The sequence below is a fragment of the Monodon monoceros genome, unplaced genomic scaffold (assembly GCF_005190385.1).
Source record: "Monodon monoceros isolate NGI ecotype Baffin Bay Population unplaced genomic scaffold, NGI_Narwhal_1 Super_Scaffold_14, whole genome shotgun sequence".
Classification (NCBI taxonomy): domain Eukaryota; kingdom Metazoa; phylum Chordata; class Mammalia; order Artiodactyla; family Monodontidae; genus Monodon; species Monodon monoceros.
The window spans coordinates 10840853-10862046 of NW_021703770.1; the positions used below are offsets into that span (position 1 = coordinate 10840853).

Sequence of the window (21194 nt, forward strand, 5' to 3'; positions counted from 1 at the left end):
TCTCTCTCTCTCTCTCTCTCTCTCTCTCTCTCTGTCTGTCTCTCTCCCTCCTCCTGGCAAGCTAGTACAGTGATTAACAGCACAGGCTCTGGAACCAGACTGCTGGGTCTGGAATACCAATGCAGCCACTTTTCAGCTGTGTGACCTCAGACACTGTACTCAGCCTCTCTGATCCTCCATTTTTCTCATCTGTAAAATGGGGCTAATTATAGCACTGCAATCCTAGGATGATTGAGGGAATTCAATCATATAACAGATGAGGCCTGATGTGCATTCCCCAGGACTTAATAAGCACTAGATGAATGTTAGCTCTGATTATTTGTTACTAATCTAATTACTATCATCAGGGAGCCATTTAATTTCACTGATCTGACTGGTATGGGCTTCATAGGGTATCAGTCCAACAGAGATTTACCAGTGACAGAGAACAGTTAAGAAACTAGGGAGGGGGCTTCCCTGGTGGCGCAGTGGTTAAGAATCCGCCTGTCAGTGCAGGGGACATGGGTTCGAGCCCTGGTCCGGGAAGATCCCACATGCCACGGAGCAACTAAGCCCGTGCGCCACAGCTACTGAGCCTGCGCTCTAGCCCGCGAGCCGCAACTACTGAAGCCCGCGCGCCTAGAGCCCATGCTCTGCAACATGAGAAGCCACCGCAATGAGAAGCCCGCGCACCACAACGAAGAGTAGCCCCCGCTTGCCGCAACTAGACAAAGCCCGCGCGCAGCAATGAAGACCCAATGCAGCCGATTAATTAATTAAAATAAAAAAGAAAAGAAAATAGGAAGGGATTATTAGACTTCTTTGTCGGCCTCCTTCAAGCATGACCATTTCAGGTCAGGATTTCACACCTGCCCCACAAAACGGAGGTCCCCACCCCCAGTCTGCAGATCAGGACACCAAAGCTCAGAGAGGCCCAGGCAACAGAGCAGGTTCCAAAGCTAGGAAATGTGTTCAGGAACAAAAACCAGCTTCAGAAGCGTCACGCCGTTGAGCATGTTTTCATCACTCCACACCTCTCGGCACCCCCATCACCCCATCGCCCTCCCCAAACAGCCAGGGGACACCCACACCCCGCTAACCGCTCCCCCAGCCCTAATGTAGCAGAGCTGGCCTCGAGGCAGGGTCGAGGATGGACATGGTGCGCAGGAGCCTCGGGGCTGGCCCCATAGGCACAGCCTCTGCGCCCCCCCGCCCCGCCCCCAATTAGAAAAACCTCCTGCCGCTCTCACTCTGGAGCTGCAGGCACAGGGTGAGTCCCAGCCTCGGGGACAATCCCAGAACAACAGTCCTAGAAGCGAAAGAGCTCGGAGGGCCCTGTTTCTGTCTGGTTCCAAAATCCTTTGGCCAAACAGTTTCCCTGCAACCTCTGCTCCAGATGGCTGGTCACTGCCTCCCAGAGGGTAATAATCCCTGTGTCTCTGCAGGGGCTGCCCATTGCCCGGCTTTCCACCATGCAGGCCTCCCCATTCCTGGACCCCCATACCTGCCCCACACACACCAGGCCCCCTAAGGACAGCACTGACCCCCAGCAGAGCTCCCAGCGGTTCTGAAAGGTCCATCCCGCCCACTGAGCTCATAAATGAAAAGCAGTGTCCATGGGTCACTCCCCAGACAGCTCCCTCCCCGTATTAAACCCGCATGCGCCAGCTCAGGAAACCATCCCCTGAGTGTGGGAGGGTAGTACTGCTCCCATTTTGCAGCTGGGGAAACTGAGGCTCGGAGAACTGCCTGGTCTAGGGTCACCTGCTCGTACGTAACAAGGCCACGGTGCAAACGCAGGCTTCCTCACTCTGAGACACACCATTTTATTAATCCCCTTTTATACTGGTTTCCTGCCGTCTCATCTGATTTAGGGAGGGGGAGGCATGTCCTTCTCAGACCAACCCTGAGAACACAGCAGACATTCACTTACAACCACTGACTGGTACACAAGGGGAAAAGCAGCCTGCAGGATCCCATCCCCTTTAAATCTGAAAAGTCCCAACCGGGTCTCTGGAGAGCTCTGCATTCATCCACAAACACGAACTGGCCCCACGTTAAGGGCTTTGAGTACAAGGTGAGCCAAAACCTTGTCCTCCCACCAGAAACGCTCCCGGACTCCTGGCAGAGACAGACCCACGCGGCAGAAGCACATCAGAGAAAAGAGCACACAGGACAGAGCAGCTGGCTGTGCCAGGGAAGCCAGGAGGCCCTGCAGACCCCCCAGCTGGGCTCAAAGCCAAGACCAGCAGGGACTGGCAGAGGTGGAACGCCTCCCAGAAGATCTGCCATCTCCTCTCACCACTGGTGATGGTGGCGCACTTCACCCCCTTGTGACAGTGGCCCTTGGACAGTGGCGGCTCTCCCATCTAAAAATTCCACCTGGACGTTTTTAACCAGAAGTCCCACCTCGGACTGACAAAGCACAAGTCACATGGACCAACTCTCCAAACTGCGGACCGCCTTGAAAACACGAAGCCCAGCTCGCCCGAGACCAACGATGTGTGGAAGACGGAAGTTTGCTTGGGTTTCATGGAGTCGTAGCCCACGTCACCTCAGCATATTACCCAGAAGAAAAAGAAAGGAAAGAGGCAAATGCCAAAAAGATGAGGCAGCCGCAAAATGCAGATAGAGAAGAGCCTGAAGGATGCAGGGCCACAGGATAAGTGAAATGGCATTTCCTCCTTAGTCACTGGCAGGCACAGGCCCAACTCCAGGCCAGCGAGGCCGCTGGAGCCACGTGAATCGGCCCCTTGTTCCTGGGAGAGAAACTGAATCCGGAAGAAGCTGGGGTGGAACGTGCCCATTCCTGCCCCATCTTCCTCTTCCTCAGCTCCCACCCCTCCCCCCCACCCGCCCCCCCCAAACACCCCCATATTCCCCATAAACCCCTGCCTCGGAAAATCCCAAAATCCATGATCCCTTGGCTGATAACTTAGAAAAAAAAATCCTTTAAAAGGCAAGAACTCCCGGAAAAATCCAAAGATTTCACATTATCTTCCTGCAGCCCAGACTTCCTGACCCAAATCTGGTCATTTGAGTCATCTCCTAATAATCCAGGAGTCGTCCACTATATGACCTGAATTGTCTGTTGTAGGGGTTTTTTTGTTCCCACAGTCCTGCCTGCCCCACCCCGTCTCCCCTGTGGCCACGGGAACAACACGCCCCCAGCAAGCCAGCAGAGCCGGGGTTACAACTTCCTGTCCTCCCCAAGTGCCGGCCAGCAGGTCGTGACTTCCGGAGACACCGCGGGAGAACCAGGGACTGTAAATAGAGCAGGCTAGTGTCACTCCCATCAGGCACAGAGAGCCAGGCCCCCCGCAGGATCCCCTCTGTCCATCTGGGACCAGAGTCCTGGCTTTTCCCGCGATGCGTTTTGACATTTCTGGGGCAGGGAGCAGGCAGCCTGGGGAACGTGGTCAGGTCCCAGGGAAGGTCAGAATCCCAGCTTCAGCCTTACTCGCTGGGTGTGTGAACCCATCTGAGCCTGCGTGTTCACACCTGTGACGTTAGACTCGGCTAGCATTTACACCTGTCGGGGTGGCTGGGAGAATTAGTTCAATCTTGGCACATCGCAGGAACTCAGCAAAGGGTAACAGATACCCAAGCACTGTACCATCAATGCCTACACATCGACACCTGCTATGCCCACTATGCCAGACCTGACCACTTGACAGAACGCTTGAGAACAAGACTCAAACGTTATACCATAGAAGCATCAGGAAAGCACTGGCTTCTCCAGGCAGCAAGAAAAGAGTCCTCCCCTTCATGCCGCGCATCCTGACACCTGGGAGCCCGGGACGCCAGATGTGTCCGTAAGTCTTTTCTCACCTACTCACCACACCACAGTCTGCTTAGCCTGAACCTGAATTTCCCCTCATTTCCCCTTTCACCAGTATCTGTGTTGCTATCCAAGCATTTATCATCCTCAGGAAGATGCAAAACACCAATGCTCTCTGAATTCAAACGCAATGTCAACTTGGAAACCTCAAAGCCACGTGGAGGTGGTGCTACCTAGGGAGCAGACGAAGCCTCAGGACAGCAGTGCGGCGACCTGTGGCAAGGCTGAAAGTGTGCCTACGCCGTGCCCTGCGTCCCTGGGGACACCTACGCGTGCACCTGGAGATGTGTGCAGGGAAGCTCACCCCAGCGTTGCCTGTGGCCGCAAAAACCTGGAAACAGCCCAAAGTCTACCACGAGGGGCATGAAGGATCAGCCACAGCAGCGGCATCACCCAAACATAATAAGGGGTGAAAAGAGCAAACTGCAGCCATCACACCCCTACATTATGCCACTTGCATAAGAATTTTAAATATCCAAAGGGTGCCTCGAATGCCCTCCAAATAGACCAAGTTCAGAAAAGTGGTACTTCTATGAAGGGAAGGAAACGGAACGGGAGAAGAGGCCCTACAAACGTCCATTTTATCTCTAGTTTGTTTTTTTTGTTTTTTTTTTTTTGCGGTACGCGGGCCTCTCACTGTTGTGGCCTCTCCCGTTGCGGAGCACAGGCTCCGGACGCGCAGGCTCAGCGGCCATGGCTCACGGGCCCAGCCGCTCCGCGGCACGTGGGATCCTCCCGGACCGGGGCACGAACCCGCGTCCCCTGCATCGGCAGGCGGGACTCTCAACCACTGCGCCACCAGGGAAGCCCTTATCTCTAGGTTATTTTTAGTATCTACAAAAGCAATAATCCAAAGCAAACACGCAACGTCACGTAACACTTGTTAATCCTGGGGGTGGGAATAGGGCCATTGTTAAGTGGCCCTTTGTGGCTTCTTGGTTTGTGTTTCAGATCTGGATGATTCACATCATGCGAAGAAACCCCCAAACGCAGCAGAGTCACCGCGAAGGACGGGGTGCAGCAGAGAGCTGGGGGCACCCACAGCACCCCCAGAGCACCGCTACTTTAAAGGGAGGCGGGGCTGCCTGCATCCCGAACACGCCTCGGCCGTCTAGCGCCACTTGGCCTTAACCCTCTGGCATGTGCTCGACCCAGTCACCTCTGCCCCCTTCACACTCCCTCCCCGAGGAGTCAGGCTCAGCCACCAACGCTGGGCTCTGAAACTCAACCAGACATGGCCACGCTGTCCAGCTCTCAGGCACCTTCCCAGTGGTGACTCATCCCGTCCTCTCAACAAGCGCACGAGGGGCACAAGCGCACGAGGGGCACAAGGTCTTTCACTGAAAGACACGGAGCTGAAGCCTCAGAGAAGTCCGAAGAACAGCGTGAGCTGACTCAACGACCGGAAAACAGGACAGTCTCAGAAGCAATCCGCCTCGCAAATCTGGCCTAAGTCCGGGGTTTACTCTGCGTCAGGTTCCGAAAAGGGGGACTAACCACCGGCTGGGTTTTACGACTGAGGTCATCTAAATTTCACAATAACCAGCTTCACAGGGGAGGCGATGAAGGCCCAGAGAGGCCAAGCATCCTCCCCAAGATTACACAGCCGGGAAACACCAGATTTTTCTAACACACCCCCATCACCTCCCTGGAGCGTTTCTCCATCAGGAAAATTCGCTTTCTGATGAGTATCCTCATATTTCCCGAACATGCAACGAGGAGTTTCCAGGGCCCCTGGGTGAGCAGAAAGCTGGGGGCTTGTCCTGGCTCATGTTTATTTGTTTACGTCATTGCCTGCTAAACCCAGTCCTGAACCTCTGAGTGACTCAGAGACCTCACCAGGAGCAGCTGCTCTTTGGTTGGAGCCAGATAAGCCTCCACGGGGGAGATGGGGAGGCTCAGGGCCGTTCCTGGTAACTAGGTGGAGCCGACCCCCTCTCCCCAGAAATCCCCACCCCCATGCGGAGTCATAGACGGTAGCAGACAGGTAGACGGGAGGGAAAGACCCCACTGCCAGCAACTGCCCTGCAAAACCAGCTATGAGCACGGCTGACGCTTTAACAAGACCAAGAAAGGGGGACCAAGCTTCCCCCCACCACCATGGGTGCCGGCAAGGTGACAGGTGAGAAGAGAGAGCAACCAGGGCAGATGGCAACACAAGCGCACAGCCAAGGCCCCGAAGCTCCTCGAAGGCCCACCATAGCCACCCAAATCCCAGAGTGGCAGACACCGACAGAGCTGGGCTCCAGCCTCCAGCGTCCTAAGCTATGGCATGTCACTGCCTAGCTCTGGCCTCCAAAGGCTTTTCCCTGAAGGTTCTATAAAGCAGAAGCAGAGAGGATCTCCTGAAACTGCAGCCACCCACAAAAGCGTGTTCTCTTTATCCTACACCCCTAGCCCTAACTGAATAGAATGTATGGGTTCTAATGTCAGAATAATGAAGAAAATGTTCCCCCTTTTTTTTAAGGCAGCCGAGTCTCCTTTCAAACTTCTCACACAGCCCCTCACTCCGCCCCTCCTTTGGAGAAATTGAGAATCATTCCCCAACTTTCTCAAATATGCTCCCCTTCTCCCCCGATGGCCTGCCCTGCCTCTCACATTAGCCAGGTTAAACAGGCGCCAGAGGGAAGAGGCTCAAACTCACCCACGCTGACCCAGGCTTCCAGCGGCCAAGGCCATGGCCCTGCCCCACTGCGTGAGAAATTTTTTGTGTAGTAGCTATAAACCTTCCATTGCCTCCAAACCCGCTCAGGGATAACAGGGTGTTGGGGAAAGGGTGAGAGGTCAAACAGAGACCCTCCTGGAATCTGCCCCCTTCATTAACTTTGGAATTCCACAGGCCAGTGTTTTCTCAAGGCTTTTTACACTAAACACTCACCCAGGAGGAGGGGACAGCCATTCTCACACTTCAGGCTCCAGCTGAAAAAGCCAGGACCTGGCTTCCTGGGATGAGGGAGGGCCAGCAGCAGCCCCTGGGGCCCCACGGGGAGGAGCTAACACTGAAGGAGCAAATACTCAGGTAAGAACTAGAGATTCAGCGGTGTTATGGTCCTGACTTTGTGGATGATGAAAGTGAGGCTCAGAGAGGTTTAGGAACTACAGCAAGGTCACACAGCTATGAAACAGCAAAGTTTCACAACCTGGCTGTGTTTTGCTCCAAAGACCGCAGTCTTCCAACAACTGCAGCTCTCAGCCAAAGGAGGGCAAGGATCTCCCAGTCGGTCCCAGGCACCCAGTGAGGTAGGATCCGGGCGCCCAGGCCTGCCACTCAAATTAGCACTCAGGCCTGTGTGTAATTCCAGGGCTGGAAAGAGCATCCAACACTGAAAACACTCCTCTGAAAGGACACCCTAAGGAGTCACCAAGGTGACCCCTTGCTAACGCTGCAGCCCCTGCCAAAATGCACGTGTCTTTAGGTTTTACTAAGGGTCAGAGCATCAGAGGATGGCACATAGTAAGCCTTCAACAAATGTCTGCTATGCAAATGGTAAGAGAACCGGCAGTGTGAAGGTCTTTTGGATTTTCCGTAAAACCCCAAAGAAAGCACCATCCATACGCTGCTTAACAAGCTTCATATAAAGACTACATCTTGTAACAAGTTTTTTTTAGTGTTTATACCCAGGAGGAGTCTCTCACTTTCAAAGACAAACAGGTTTCCTTCATTTAGACCAAGGGGCAAACTATAGCCTGTAGGTCCTTTGCCAGTTCTTTTTTTTTTTAATTAATTAATTTATTTTTGGCTGCGTTGGGTCTTCATTGCTGGTGCGGCTTTCTCTAGTTGCGGCGAGCAAGGGCTACTCTTTGGTGCAGTGCACGTGCTTCTCATTGTGGTGGCTTCTCTTGTTGCGGAGCACGGGCTCTAGGCGTGTGGGCTTCAGTAGTTGTGGCTCGCGGGCTCTAGAGCGCAGGCTCAGTAGTTGTGGCGCACAGGCTTAGATGCTCCACAGCACGTGGGATCTTCCCGGACCAGGGCTCGAACCGTGTCCCCTGCATTGGCAGGGGGATTCTTGACCACTGCACCACCAGGGAAGTCCCTATTGCCAGTTCTTATAAAGTTTTATGGGAACACAGCCATGTCCATTCATCTACATACTGTCTATGGCTGCTTTCCAGACACAAAGGCAGAACTGACTCGTAGTGACAGAACTGTACAGCCCACAAAGCCAAAGATATTTACTACTCAACCCTTGAGAGAAAAGGTTTGCCAAGCCTTGATTCAGACACAAATATAATCTAGTCAGTGTGTCGTGCTAACCAGGAACTCAGAACTAAACTTACTGTTCAATATTAGTAACTCACGCATCCTCAATGGTCTTTATTTCCATATGTCTGTATGTTTTGATCCTCTAACTCCATTTTAACACTTGGTTTAAAAATAGCGAATAATCCCTGAGTGCTGATTATACGTCAGGCACTGAAGTAAGCCCTTCAGTATGATCTCTTATTTAATTCTCACAATAAGCCCATAGGGTAGGTAGTATTTATCCCCTATTTACTGAGGAGAAATGAATGAAAAAAAAAAAATGAATGGATTGATTGCATAGTGGTGATATTTACTACTTCATAATCCAATCCCAGAGAGTAATACAGGAGTTGATTGGAAAACTTTGGTGCTCAATAAGTAGAATAGAGTTGGCAGAGCTGAGATCAGCTGACTTTGTCAATTCCAGCAGAATGATAAGATTACAAAGCACTATCATTCCGAGATTCTTTTCGTTTTCAATCTAGCTTCAGACTGAGCTGTGCGATCGTTTCATCATGAATCTTCTGGATTTAGGGAGGATCACAGTGGACGAAACAGCACAGTGACACAGAGCTACTCAGGTCAGTCTGAGGAACACTCTGTCTCCAGTGATGTGGCCAGGGCCACACAGCCAAAGTGCCACCGACTGAAGCAAGGACATGTGCTCCAAATTTAGCCCTCTGCAGGAGGGCTGTGTCCACATGTTGCTACCCTAACATTTGTGCAAAACTGACCTTTTTTTTAACTTACATAAGTACACCCTAAGCAGTAATATCCGAAAAGTCACAGGTCTCCGATGCCAATCATGGTCTTTTCCTAATTCAAGTTAAAATAAATATAAAACAATTTTTTTTAAGTTTGCCCCTCTATAACCTAGAGGCATCTTGTACACCTCACTGCACTCTTGAGAACCACAGGCCAAGCAGGAGCAGGGAGGCTGAATGCTGACAGACAGGAGGGCATGCCAGCTTCTCCGCGCTCTCCTGAGATAATCTTGGTAGTTTTCCGGATCTCTCTGAACCTCAGTTTCTTCATGTGTAAAAGTGGGATTCCACCCACTTCCCCAGGTTGGAAGATTAATCAAGCTTTGATAAACACCATCCGTTAAGCAACCCCATGGCTGTTCAGTGACAAGCCTGGTCTCCAGACTCAGCCTGTGTAACCCCAGGAGCCCAGGCCCCGCCATGGGAGAACAGGTCAAGGCTGCTAAGCCATCTCCAGGAATGCTGGCTGGGGTGTCCGTGGAGGTGGGGGGCAGCCCTGCATCCCCCAGACCCTCCCCCGTCAACTAGAATGTGTGCTATCAATCACCACAAGGGCCTATCAGTTAATTAAATTTAAAAAAAAAAGGTCGGGCATGCTCTAGCAGCAGCCTGGGGTAACAGGGCTCAAAGAAAAATGGGTTCTTCCAAGCATCTAAAAACAGACTTGTGAGATAATATTAGGCCAAGCAGAAATGCGAACTGGCCACACAATTGCAAAGGAAAAACTGGAGGAGCCGATGTGGACCCAGAAAATGGCAGCATAGCAGCAGCGCCAGGCCCACCAGGACCGGCAGCACCAGAGGCATCCTGGCTTACACCTGTCTTCCCAGAGTAAGTGCTGCTGCCTTCACTCCCAGGCTAGAAGAGAAATTAGACAGTCTCCCTAGCAATGAGGATACCAAGGCCCAGAGAAGGGAGGCGATCTGCCCGAGGTCACACAGTCACTGGGGGCTAAGAAGGGAGCAGAAGTTGTGTCTCTCAGTTCCAAGCTGCGTGAACCAGCGGCTTTGGAATCAGTGAGAACTGTGTTCCAATCCTGCCTGTGTTCCCTGGGGGAGACCTGCTTTGCCTGTCTGGGCTCCCAGTTACTTCAGCACTAAAAGAGACTGATCTAGTGCCCACCCCATAGGTCTAGTCTGGGGCTGGAATGGAATAAGGTCTGACACGTGCCCTGCACAGAACGTGGCTTAACAAATGGCGATTATTCCTACATCTGTGCCCGCAGGGTGCACCCTCGCAGACACGGGGCAGCTGCTCGGAGCAGCCAGAGAGGGGGGAAAGCGGGCATCTTACTTCTCGCCGTGACCATTCTGTGCCTTCTGGTGCCCGAGCCCACCCACCCCCTCCCGGGAGGAGCGTGAGATAACCCAGACCACCACAATGGGGTTATTCTAGGGAGTAACTGATAAAAGGAGAAAAAGCAGGGCTGCGGGCCATGTGATAAGTGAGGGCGCGGGGAGATGGCAGAAGACATGCGAGGGGCCTGGGAGGGCAGAAGCGGAAGGGGCAGTGCTGTGCCTCGGTGTCCCCACTCACTTGCCTAGCTGAACCCCTCACGTCCCTAGGAAGAGCTCTGATGGCCATTGCAAGCCCAGCCCAACCTCCCAACCCTCCAAGGACCCCCAGACCCTCAAGAGCCCGCCCCGGAGGACTCCTCTCCCTGTCCTGCTTGGCCGTGGACAGCAGCGAGCATAGCAACTGTCACCAATTCCTCCCAGCAGACTGTGGACCCCTGGGGGCTGTACTGTGACCCCAACCACACCTGGTCCTGCCGCCCAGCATGGGGCCTGCTTCCTCCATACAGGGAGCACAGAGTTCTTACTGAAAGCCTGTCTCTCCCAGGTGACAAAGAGGAACCCCGACCTAAGGACCCCAGGAGCATTCCACAGCAGGCAGTGCTACACACACACACACACACACACACAACAGACACACACACCACACACACACGCACCACATACACACCACACACGCCACAAACACACACACCACACACACACCTCACACACCACACAAACCGCACACACCACGCGCACACCACACACACAACACCCTTCTCAGCCTCCTGCTCTGCCTTCTCTTGGAGAAATAACCTTGGGCAAGTTACATGGCCGCTCAAAGCTCTCAACTGTAAAATGGGCACACTGCTGTCCGCCGGGGGAACTGCTGGGCTGATCAAGTTACACAGATGCTCAAAAAGCGTGTCTCCCTCTAGTCTGTCCTTTTCACAGCCGCCGAAAGAAATCCCCGCCTGATTTCTGTGAATCACCACCTGGTCTGATCAACTACGATGCAGTAAATAAGAGGCCTGCTGTGTGTTTAGGCTGTGAACAAGGCACACAGGGCTCCTGACCTCAGCTTGCCTTCTAGGGTGGGAGAAAGAGAGGAAATCAAATACCTTGCCTAAGTGGTTATAATATCACGACGCATGGCGGAGCTGTGGACCAGGACAGCGGGGAATAACCAGAGGGCCACTACTTCCACGAGGAGGTCAGGGAAAGCTGTGCTCACAAGTGCCGTCGGGCCTGAGCGGAACCGGAAGGAACGCAACCAAAATCGAACCCCAGGCACCGCCCCTCGTGCCGTCCTGGCAGCCAAGTGCCAGGTGGTCCCAGGTGGCCTGAGCGCACGGGGCGCTGGCTGTTGGAGCCGCCACTCTCCTGTGGGCAGCACAACGCTAAGGCAACATCCCTCAGAGCCACCAACCTCACAGCTGCCTGGTCAGGACAGCTTGTCAACTGCAGAACCGCCGGAGTCCTCCGTCGCCGGGCCCAAGTCCGGCCACTCGCTCCCTCACGCGGACAGGAGGCTCCTTTCCCTTGCCTGCTGCCGGCCGGCCGCTCGGCCTTTCCGTGGGCTCTGGGGACGGGGACCTTTGATCAACTGTCCACGCCAACCAGCAGTTCCCAGTTCAAAGGCCAGCACGGCCCACCTGGTTCTGCTCAGAAAGACTTCCAAGGCCCAAGCAACACCCCTCCTTCCTGGAAGACTTCTCCCAAGCAGCCGTGAGTGACCTTCCCTACCACGTGCTGAGCATCCGCTGTGCGCCAGACACGACACTGGGTGTCGGCACGTGCACGACTATTTTGGGGCCAACACCAACCCTATGAAGGACGACGATGAGTCACCCCCACTGAGTAGAGAAGGGCAAGGAATCCAGCAGTCACTTGTCCCGAGTCACTCCACAGATACGGGTCACAGATTCCAACCCAGGCCCTTCTGGCTCCACAGGCACCCAGCGGTGCCTGCAGTGTCTTAACTCGCCAACGATCATGTCCTCATTCACCCTTTCTGCAGCAGGAGGCGTGCCAGGGACTATACAGTGTCTTGGAGACACAGAGCCACACAGAAGAGGCCCCGGCCTTCAAGGCACGTATGATCTGGTAGATGAGGACAGACACACGAACCGGGCAAATCAGTAGAGGGTGACAGGCACGATGACAACATCAGTGACGGCTCCTTGGAGGCACCTTTCCATTTCCATCTGTCCCACACACACACCCAGCACGATGCCAGACACACAGAGCGAGCTCGTTAAATGCCAGCCCCTTCTGAGAGCCGGCCACGTGGTGGTGACCTCGCACCTGAAGCCCAGGTGGGTGCTGGACAGAACACGCGGGAGATACGTGAACAAGGAGAAGGTGGGCCTTACGTTTCATAGGGAGCCCCCAAGGGAGCTGGCAGAGCCCCAACCGAACACTCCTGTTGGCAGCAAAGGCAGGAAGCTTCAGTCCTCCGTCCACCAGGGGCATCCGGGCTGCAGGAATCCGCGAGGCACTCAGCCAGGGCCTTCCCAAAACCACCTTTAGCATCCAGAAATGGGGCGGGTGTGTGTCATTGGAGAGAGGCTTCCACCAGAGCTATTCCTCAGGCGGCCGAGAATCACTGTACATCCACACGGCTCAGAAAAGCCTTCAGGGAAGCTCCACGCAGCTGACAGGCGCCGCCATCACGAGGGACCATCTTTTTAATTCCTTTCTGGTCGAAAGATCAAGCCTGGGGATGGGAAGGAGAAAAATCGATCTTGTTACAATCACGGACCCAGAGCAGCAGTTATTCTTCCTTCCTTATGTTTGACCTAAGACGCTGAGAGGGGAATCATTAAAAATAAGGCCCTGCAGCTCTGACACTACAATAGAGGTGAGGCCAGAGACCGAGGGGGAGTGTCCTACAGGCACCAGAGCCCTCTCACCAAGGGAACTTTCTACTGCTTAGGGTTCCTCCTTAGGAACTATCCAAGTAGGGCAAAGGGGCTGAGGTACGCCCGTTATAAAGAGGAGGACAGAAAGTTCCGGAAAGGTTAGATGGCTGGCTTAGGGAGTGACCGGCACAGCCAGGCCTGGCACCCTGCCCTGGGCTCCCCTGCAGGGCCCAGAGGTCCCAGCTGAGGGGGTTTGGGGTCAGCTGGTAGGAAGTAGTTCTCTGTTTTCTTTTTAAAGATAACCGCAAAGCCTTGGCATCCTTCCAGGCCTCGTCCTGTGCTATGAACGTCTTCAGGGGCAGGGCCTGGGGCCTGTTCCTTTTTCATTCATTCCTTCAGCAACTGCTGAGCGCCTACCAGGTACTCAGTACTGTTATAGCTATATGGGGAGACCTTGGTATCCTAACCCAGAGTACTTAACTTACTCTAAAGATAACTGAAAAACAAACAGATGTGGGAGGGAGGGAGACGCAAGAGGGAAGAGATATGGGAACATATGTATATGTACAACTGATTCACTTTGTTATAAAACAGAAACTAACACACCATTGTAAAGCAATTATACCCCAATAAAGATGTTTAAAAAAAAAAAAAAAAAAACAGATGGATCCACAATGCTTAGGGCTTGGGGCTCAACAGCCACCTACCCACCCATGATAACAATACCTGCCCTTACGGAACAGCAGTTAGCCTGCTAAAGGCTCTGGCCCCCATCTGATACAATCCCCAGCCACCCTGAGACTCCTGCCCTTATTCTCCAGATAAGAAAAGATAGCCATAGACAACTAGGAAGAGTAGAGCCCGAATCTGAGCCCAATCTGTCTCCTAAGTCTGCGCCCTGATCCGGGATGCCTACCCGAAGGGCCGTGGCTAAAACTTAGTTCCGGACATTCCCCCTGCATAAAATCCTCATTTAATCCTCACCACAACCCTATGTGTTATAGAACATTCTCATCTGACTTCAGAGATGAGAAAGCTGAGGCCCAGACAGCTTAAGCCACTTGCCCAAGGTCACACAGCTAGAAGAACCACAGAACAGGGATTTGAAATCAGGCAACCTGGCTCCAAAGCCCATGAGCTTGACCATTACGCCAACTGTCATCAACAGCAACCACTGCTGCAATTACACATTTTCCAATACTTAGTGGTAAAAGACAGCACAATTCATGAGCCTACAGTTCTGGAGGCCAGAAGTCCAACACAGGTCCCACTAAGCTAAAATCAAGGTGTCGGCAGGCTGTGTTCCTTTCTGAAGGTTCTAAGAAGAATCCGCTTCCTTGTCTTTTCCAGCTTCTAGAGGCTGCCCACATTCCTTGGCTAGTGGCCCTTCCCTCCATCCTCCTCTATCACAGCACCTCTCAGCCCGTTTCCATCATCTCATCTCCTCTAACTCTTCTGCCTCCCTCTTCCACTTTTAAGGTCCCATGAGATTACACTGGACCCACCCAGATGATCCAAGATAATCTATCTCAAGGTCCTGAACCTTAATCTTATCTGCAAAGTCCCTTGTGACGAGTAAGGTAACGTATTCACAGGTTCTGGGGATTAGGACATGGGCATCTTTGGGGGTCATTATTCCATCTATCGTTGCAGCCATGCCAAAGGGCATCCATCCTCTGTGTTACTCATTCTTCAGCGACCAGAGGTCAAAGAGTGAGTCCCCTTGCTCCATTTAAACCGAACTGACACAGCTTTTAGACCCAAGAGAAAGATGGGTTCAAAAGGAAGCTTAAATGTCTAAATATCAGGCCCCAAGACAAAAGTACAGGAGAGTGGCTTAAACGTTAGAGTTGGAAGTCAAGCTACCAAATTTACTAGCTATGTTACTCTGGGGAAATATTTTTCACCCTTGGTTTCCTCGTCTGTAAAATGGGAGTAAATCACATCTACCCACTTCTTGGAAGTGCTGTGAGGCTGACATGAAATAATCAACATAAAGCACTAAGCATGTTGCTGGGCACACACTAAGAGCTCAGGGTCAGCCCTTATTTCACACATCAAATGGAGGCGGCCTCCCACCCGTCGAAGGCGGTCTGTCCCAGGACCCCTCACACCCGCCCCTCTTTCCTCCTCGGCTCCGGCCCAGGAGCAGCACCGCACCAGAAAGTTAGGACCGGAGTCGGGTCGGCTGAGAGGGGCTGCTTATGGCAGGAGGGGGGCAGGGATTTATGGCACCAGCCCCGGTTAATGGCAGGGGAGGGAAGGGGGCACACAGTCTGTTAAATGTTTACTGAGGCCCACAGGCAAATATGAAGCCCAGTTTGTTTTGCTGGGGTTGGGTACATTAAAGCTCTGTCACCTGGGGAAGAGTTATTCCATGGTCTGTTGGGCATTACTGCAGCAAAGCGGTGGTCCCTGACCAGGGGCAGGGGCAGCGCTGACGTTCTCGCAAGAAGGCAGCTCTGCCACGGACTCCGCCTGCAAGAACTTAGGGTGCAGGGCGCTGCACACCACGGCTTCTAGGACCATCAAACAGCAGCACTTCTCCCTCAGGGAGCAGTTCTGTATCCTCTGCTAGGTGACGCCTTTTGGGTCATTTGCTCTTCCTGTAATGGATTAGCCAAAATAAAAAAAGACAGGCAATACCCAGGATTGGCTTGGCTGGGGAAGTGGAATTTTCATACAAGCTGGTGCACAGACATTCTGAAGAAAGAAAGACAAACAACCACTTTGGGAAGCTGTTTTGCATTACGCACCAGAGCTGAATATACGCTTTACATATTCCACGCTTAGGTATAAACTCACAGAAATGTGTACCGATGTTCGCCGAAAGATATGCTGTCGGATGTTCATGGCAGCGCTACTCATGACAGCCACACACTGGAAACGACTCAAACGCCTCCCAGCAGGAGACTGGATACTACACACACACACACACACACACACACACACACACACACACACACACACGCACACACGCACACACACAGGAATATTACAGAGCAACGAGAATGATCTACAACTGCACGTAGCATGTGAATACATCTCACAAATGTAATTTTGAGTGAAAGAAGCCAGACACAGGGGAATGCATTGTGATGTCATTTATATTAAAAACATAAACATGTCAACCTAGTCTATGCTGTTAGAAGTCAGGACAAGGTTATCTGAGTGGGGGGGGGGAAGGGACAGTCAGTGACGGGAAGGGGTCAGGAGGGGGCTTCTCACACGCTGGTAGTGTTCTATCCATCCCGGTGGCGGTGGCGGCTACCCTGGATGTCTTAGCAAGCTGTTTTATATGCTCCTGATATGTGTGCTTTTTTATGCATGTAACCTCAATAAAAAGTAACATTTTTTTTTTAATGTCTCCCGTGCAAGTACGTTTGCTGGAATACTGAAGACGTGGCAACACCCGCTCAGGCCTGGGAATGGCCCCTTCTAGGTCTCTCTGCCTTGTATTTTCATGCCCTGTTGCCTTACAGCTGACCCTGCCCCGGGGAGGGTGCTCAGGGAAACACTTCACAAATAAGCTCGCTCTGGCCTAGTGACACGGAATTTGACATGGAATTTGCCCCACAAGGAAATACAGCCCCTGGCCCGATTCTCTTGGTTGAGTCTTTCCCCTCTTAGCCTCTGCCTCTGTCAGGCCCAAATACGTCACTTCATTCTTGACCGTCCCTACCAGGTATTTCCAACAGCTGACCGCTGCCCGGTAGTGAACATGCTGAAGAAAAACGAGAAACAGCCTGCCTCTATTTCCTACCCAACACCAAGAAAGCATCTTTCTAAAATACCAGCTTCCCCTAAAGATGGGATGCACAGAGGAGTGCTCTGGGAATAGGAAGGCTTAAGGGATCCTGGGTTGGCAGAGACCGGAATGCACAAAGCCAGGTCACGCAGCCCCCGGCGCCGACACTGGGAGAGAAACACAGTCTCTCTGACTGTGATGGTGGGAGCCGGAGAGCGTGTCTCCTAGTGGGTGCCTGGCTGGCCTCCAAGCGCTCTCTCTGCTTCTGGGTCTCCTGGACTCGGGTGTTATGTTTTCCCTCTCTTGCAGCGGTGATCAGAGTGTTCATTTTAGTAGGAGCAAGAGTCAGCGGATGCTGACCGCGCCACCTCTGAAAGCTGCCGGGGCGGGGAGGGGGGCCAGCTGTGGGGAGGAGGGAACGGTTCCCCAAGGGGGGGATCCAGTCGGTAAAGCTCGCACCTTCTCAGCTGGCCTCGCGCTCTCTCAGGTACGCGAGACTCCATCAACACGGATGCTACCAAGCAGGTGTCTGCTTTATCTTTTTCTGAGGAAGGGAGTGGCGGCAACTTCTCCAGCCGTGTCCATATTATTTCTCAGTGATACCCCGAGAGCTGGGGCCTGCCTAACCTGGGGAGATAAATCAAGCAGATTTGTTCCCAGGGAAAGCGGCAGCTGTCCGACTGCTGACTGACTCTATTTTTGCTTCGTCTCAGTTTCTCCCCAGTGTGTGCTGGGATGACACGGATCAGCTGCCTTGGAATTTCCAAGCCTTCCAGCCCATGCTCCCCCACTCCCCCCCCATCCCACTCGCCCAATTCCTCATTCAGGGGATGGGGGCTCGGGGGCCAGATAAACCCGGGTGGGAATCGCAATGGGGTCAGTCGCTCGCTGGCCACGGGCACAGCCCTTAGGCTCTTTGGAAGTGTTTCCTCACCTGTTGAATGAAAACGAGGAATCGAAATGCATGTCCCCTGGGGTTCGTATGTGGAGGAGACTGTATACAAAATGCTCAGTGCCCAGACCTGCCCACGGGGGCTCCTGACTCAGCAGAAAGTCAGCATCACCTCAACCGTCCTGATCAGCCAGTACTGTTGCTTGGGAGATGCAGACTGAGCCCCGCCCCACTCACCAAAGTCAGCAACGGACTGAAGTTCCTCTGCACTGAACCATCTAAGGCCAGGTACCTCCACCTCCACCTCCACCGATTAGAGCCATTCTTCAAAAATTCTGACATTCGGGTCCAGCCAGGCTCCCGGAGACCTGCAGAGCCCTTGAGAACTCAGCAGAGGTTCAATAAATGTTGGCTGGAATAGTAAGTGACTAATCATAACTGCACATTGAATGCTCACACTGTCAGGCATGGTGCTAGGAGCTGGAAATCACATCGGTCAAGAAAGACAGGATCTCTGCCTTCAGGGAGCTTTCAGGCTACACCAAGAGATCCAGAGATATGAACGAGCAGATGGTGCATGGCCGCAATCGGATATGCTGGTGATGGCCGGGTACCCGTGGCAGGGTAGTGGGTGCTCGGCAGAGGAGGAGAGGCTGGACCACACTGAATGTGGGAGGCCCCAGCATGTCAGAGCACAAGAAACCTTGCAAATAATCTGGTTCCTCACTGAACAGCTGAGAAACAAGGCCCAGAGTGATAAAATGACTTGCCCAGGGTGGCCTAGCTAAGACCTGCGCGATGCAGAATAAGAAGCAAATCTTGAGCGAAAAGGGTGGGCTGGGCACACGATGCCTGGGAGAGGCACTGCTCCTGAAGCCAGCGTGACCAGAGGCCTGGCAGAGCAGGGCCATACCACCTGCAAGCTGGCCCCAAGAGCGCTGGTTGTCTTACGCCGTGTAACCTCAACAATGCTGTGAGGTAGTAAACTCGTTTTCAAAAGGGGACACTGGCACACAGCAAGCTGTACGCCCAAAGCCATGCGGGAGTCGGAGACCCTGAGATAGGAGCCCCGGCGCTCTGCCTCCACAGCCTTTTTGCCTAACCACTAGGATGTCCTGCCTTAGAAGGGGGATATGGAGGGAAAGACCGGGGGCAGGGTGACAGGATAAGAAGGTTCTGGAAGACAGAGTTGGGGAGGGCTCTTGGGAGTTTCGTCGCTAGAAAATGCAACGAACAGAGACTCCCGAGGCATCAGTATCCACTGCCAGGAACTGACCAGAACGCCCCGACCCAGTGACCTGTCGGTGGGTCCCGGGCTTTGCTCTTTTCCCGAGGTAAGTGTCTCCTGTTGCCCACAACATGCTGCTCCAGAAGGTTTCTCGTCAGAGTGGGACGTTTGCCCGTCACATCATTCCCACCAGGCTCAGGGATGACAGGGTGGGAGTGCGGCAGTGGGTCTCCCCAAAATAACTGACCCCTGACTGCTTCTCCCCACCTGCAGGTGAGAGGACAAATGGTCCTGGAGAAACCTGGGAGCAGCGCCCACCCAGGTAGAATGTGATGGCACCGCACTTGTTACAGACTGTCCTACAGACACACCTATTTTGGGGGTACAGCTGTCTTGATTACAGATCCCTGGGATTACTTCACAATAGCTTTCTTTTTCATTAACTAGACCAGACCAGAGAGAAATAGCACCAGCAGTTGTAAGAGACAGAAGGAGGCAGGCAGACAGACAGATGGATGGAAAGACAGACAGCAGGGTGGGTGGGAGGGAAGCCGTGCCCAGCAATGACCAGCGTTTTATAGACAAACAGACCAGGGTGAGAATTCTAGCTCCAGTGCTTACCAAGCAGCTGTGAAACCTTGAACTTCAGTTCTCTGAATCTACTTGCCTCCCTGCAAAATAGGTCCTGCCTTGCACAATTAGGCGGGAAATCAGAATTAACCTATACAAGCCCTTACACATAATAGGTCCTCAATAAAAGAAAACCTTCCATTTAATCAGCTCACCTCCATGATCCTTTACACCCTGAAGGTGATTAAGACACTGAAATGAACTGAGAAAGCCATGAACACTTTCCTTCTACAAACGACAAGCCTTCAAAGTCTTTTTTTTTTTTTTTTAAGTTCCTTCTGTTTGCTTTTGCTCATAAAGAACCGCAGGGAAAGGTCAGCAAAGACCCAACTGTCAGTCAAATCCCAGGAAGAAAGGGGACAAAGGGCCACGGAACTGAGCCACCCAACAGGGACTAAAGAGACAGTTCTTTACAGGACAGCAGAACTCACCCTATAAGACTCCAAAGAGAGAAGCTCTAGGACGCATTATATTCTCCAAGAAAGTAACTCTGAAGGAGAGTCAAGATTTCACACCCTGCCTGCAAAGAGCTTCAAATCTCATTAAAGCAACGCGGCTACAGGAAATAAACAGTCCACTGAAGGACTGAGCCCACAAACTGCAGTGGACGTGCTCCAGAACCTCAGGGAGCCCTGCGCAGGATTGGAGCGGTTTTCATGGGCGGATCATGCGCAGCCTGAGAGGCGTACAAGTTGAGTGGACGGGAAAAGAGGCCCAGGGTAGTGGGAGCGGTAGAAGGAGGAAGACGAGAAACAGCGCTTATTAGTCGCCAGTCACAGAAGAGGCCCTTTTTAATTCCCCCATTTAATCCCCATTAATGCTCACAACCCCAGAGACAGGTCTCAAATCCCCAAATTACAGAAATGTCAGCGTGGAGAGGGAAGGCATCTTGCCCCATGTTGCACAGCTCTCAAGGGGCGGAACTGAACTCGGGACCATCAGGCTACAAGCCTCCTCAGATCCACCATGACACCAAACCCCGGCCTTGCTTTAGGATTTGGGTCACGTTCCCAGCACCCTGAGCTCCCGGGCTCTCGGGGGCTGGGGACTGACTTCCTCTGCTTGAGCTCTTTCCTCAAAGCAGACCTTCCCACCCGGCAACCCTGCTGCACCTTCCCTCCCCATCCCGTCCCAGGGCTCCATACATCCCATAATCATCACCTTTATTCCAACTCCTCTTATTACCTGGATTAGCTGGGCTTCCGGGGAGGTCACGATTGTGACTTTGGAATGCATTTCTGACTTTCACGGAAAAGGTCTTTCCTTCAAGTCACACGGGCACATTTCACTAAGTAAACTCGGGGGGCGAGCTGCCTGCCCACGGGACACTGGGTAAATCCAAAGTGGCAATGGTGGGACAGGAGGCAGAGATGACAGACCAAAAATCCAACAGACTGGGTGTGAGGTTCGGGAAGTGATCACCGCTGTGCTGTCACCCCAGCGCTCCACGGAAGAAGGGAGTAGTTTAAAACATCCAGCGATTGATGAAGGGAGCGGAGCGGCTTGCACCTGCCTCTCCTTCCCCTGCATCAAAGGCAAGCCCCTCTTCCACCCCATCCCGTCGGCATCTGGGGTCAGGAGACAGAAGGTACACGGGCAATATGAACATTATCGAGGGAAAGAAAGGAGACAGAGGGAAAGAAGGTAGAAAAGGAGGAAGAGAAAATTTTAAAATAAGCAGCAGAAATTCAAACGCATGAAAAACATATCAGAATCGTAGTCCAAATA

At 52.8% G+C, this 21194-nt stretch overlaps 1 long non-coding RNA gene across 8 annotated transcripts in view; it reads right to left on the reverse strand.

Annotated features, from left to right (window-relative positions):
* The window catches only part of LOC114895379, a 376741-nt gene that overhangs the window by 293546 nt on the left and 62001 nt on the right, over positions 1–21194 (reverse strand). For all 8 annotated transcript variants that reach the window (XR_003793521.1, XR_003793522.1, XR_003793520.1 and 5 more), the window contains exon 2: positions 12480–12823. This is a non-coding gene — a long non-coding RNA (uncharacterized LOC114895379). The remainder of the gene's footprint in view (positions 1–12479; positions 12824–21194) is intronic.